The sequence below is a fragment of the Aplysia californica genome, unplaced genomic scaffold (assembly GCF_000002075.1).
Source record: "Aplysia californica isolate F4 #8 unplaced genomic scaffold, AplCal3.0 scaffold00630, whole genome shotgun sequence".
Classification (NCBI taxonomy): Eukaryota; Metazoa; Mollusca; class Gastropoda; order Aplysiida; family Aplysiidae; genus Aplysia; species Aplysia californica.
This window is the reverse complement of record NW_004797900.1, coordinates 443,736-446,503: the sequence shown is the minus strand read 5'-3', so window position 1 is coordinate 446,503 and position 2,768 is coordinate 443,736.

Genomic DNA, 2,768 nt, shown 5'->3' with positions numbered 1-2,768 from the left:
TTCCCTGTAAAGACTTCTCTGTTGACACCCACCCCTTGACGCTCAAATGACCTTATGCAGTTGCGAGCGCCGTAAAACCCTCTACTATAAAAACACCAAAAAAACCCAGTCTAGCACGTACACGGAGAAACTATAAAACCCCAGTCTAGCATGTACACGGAGAAACTATAAAACCCCAGTCTAGCATGTACACGGAGAAACTATAAAACCCCAGTCTAGCATGTACACGGAGAAACTATAAACCCCCAGTCTAGCACGTACACGGAGAAACTGTAGTACAATAGTGTTATCCTAATATCATCCGAATTGTTGAAAGAAAGAGAGAAAGAGAGAGAGAGAGAGAGAGAGAGAGAGAGTATTTAATGAATAAACGTAATAAACGTATGATGTTTTTTTATGAGGTTTTACGGCAGTAGTCAGTTTTTTACGGAAGTAGTCAGTTTTTGATGATTAAGCCTTGCGTTGAAGAGCATAAGACTAAATTCACTAAGACAAGTCTTTTGCTGTTTCAGGAAATTTCGTCGAAAGATCTTGTTAGTATGTTAGTGTTTTAGGCTTTTAGCGCCTATAAATGGCCGCTTGCACTGTATCCTTCCCTGGAAGTTGGGGTTGTTTCAGAATGCTCTCGTCAGGTCTGCTGGGGTAATAGAATAGATTGTAAAGCTCATACAGCTTGCTGTTGAGCAGGGATTTGCGCTATACAAATGCTATTTATTATTATTATTTTATGTGCATGAGATTCTAATGAAAGCATGTGTTTAGAACGCATCGTGTGTCTGGTATGGAGCATCCTTTTCATTCATTGCAAAAGGTTGTGAAAAAGTTTTTTGTTCAATAACATTTGTTAATAATAATATGTTTTTTTGCAAATAAAATTGTAATAAAAACTCTGACTTATTGTTTTGCACTATGCTGGTAGTTTTGGAGAGTCCATAGAGACCAAATCTATCTTTCTGTGTACTCAATAGATTAGTATGCACCAATATATGGCTTTATCTCTGCCTTAGTAGTTGACTGTGTAAACATTTTACTTTGACGTCCACATCAACACACTAACCACCCAACTGGTGTCTTAACCCTTCCAGCCCCATGCGCGTATATTTTCAGGGGGGGGGGGGCACCGAATATTTGCGCATTTCTGGAAATTAGCAAACCTAATTAAACTTTAATTTTCACAGTATTAGTTAATTTACCTTTAAACATTGTTACATGTTCATGTTATTATCTGAACCTCATTACAAAGAGGCTGCATCACTTTTTAGTATGTATGCCTCTTTTTCTGAAATACTGCCCCATTGGCTGGGGCTGGAAGGGTTTTAAAAGACATTGAAAGGTTTCAGTGCCTGTTTTTGTAGTTGGTTTTGTTGTAGAAGTAGTAGTTGTTGTTGTTGTTGTTTTATAAGTGGGTGGTTGGCGGGTGCTTTGGTGTGGTTTGCTTCTTCTTTCCTATCAAACATCTATCGTCTTTATCTCCCCTTCTTCTTTTTTATGTTTGTTACTCTCTTGTAACACCTCTAATCTTCTGGCACTCATATGACCTTATGCAGTTGCGAGTGCCGTAAAACCTTTACTAAAACTAAACTTAACTAAACTGTTGTTTTATGGTTTGTTTTGGTTTGTTTTTGTCTTTTGTTTTACTTGGACATGAAATTCAGCTAGTGTTTAATTGATAGCAAACTGGTGAACGTTCAGAGAACATAATATTTTGTACCCATATTATACTGAAAAAGACCCCACCCACTCAGAAACATGTTATGATACTCAATCATTTCAAGTAGACTTTTGGACTTTGCATAATTTATATATCTTATACATGTATAACCACTGTAGGCGACTGGGTGTTAAATTCTGGGTTTTTTAGCTTTAGTAGAGGGTTTTACGGCGCTCGCAACTGCAGAAGGTCATATGAGCGCCAAGGGGTGGATGTCAACAGAGAAGTCTTTACAGGGAATCAGACTTACTCTGCTCACCTCTCTAGCTTCAACAGCACAAGGTCTGCTTCAACTATCAAGGCACCCCGGAAATACCAGGTCACAAGAGCGTGACAAACATACAAAAGAAGTAGAGGAAAATGATAATAGTAAGGATTAGGAAAGAAAAAGCAGCAGTTCCCTGTTGTAGATCAGGCACAGTTACGACGGGAGACGGGAGGAGAGGGGAGGTGGGGAGAGAGAGATTGAGAGATGAAGATAACGGGAGTGAGGGGATGGGTTAGAAGTGTGAGAGGGAGAGAGAGAGTGAGAGAGAGAGGGGGGGGGGATGGACATGATGAATCCTCCCATTTACAATTCTACTGTGCATGACGAGAAATGTTCTCTCTTTGGGAATGGCCTAAAGACACTTCAGTCAGTGGCACTGCCCCGGGGGAATGGTCTAAAGACACTTCAGTCAGTGGCACTGCCCCCCGGGGGGAGGGGGGTGTTAAATTCTAATAAATAATAATAGATAGCATTAACAAATTTTGTATAGCGCATATCCCCGCTCATCAGCAGGCTCTATGCGCTTTACACTATATTATTACCCCAGCAGACCATAGAACACCCCGAAACATTCTCAGCTTCCCGGGAAGCATATAGTGCAAGCAGCCGATTAAGCGCTCAAACACTTACAAACTGACAAGATCTCTCGCTGTCTATAGCCGGGTACCCATTCCCACCTGGGTGAAGTGAGGAACATTCCTGTAAGGGAGTGTATACAGACCCGGTAACCGGGAACAAAGTCACAAAGTATACAGACCCGGTAGGGGAACTCTTTTGTGATTTCAGAGA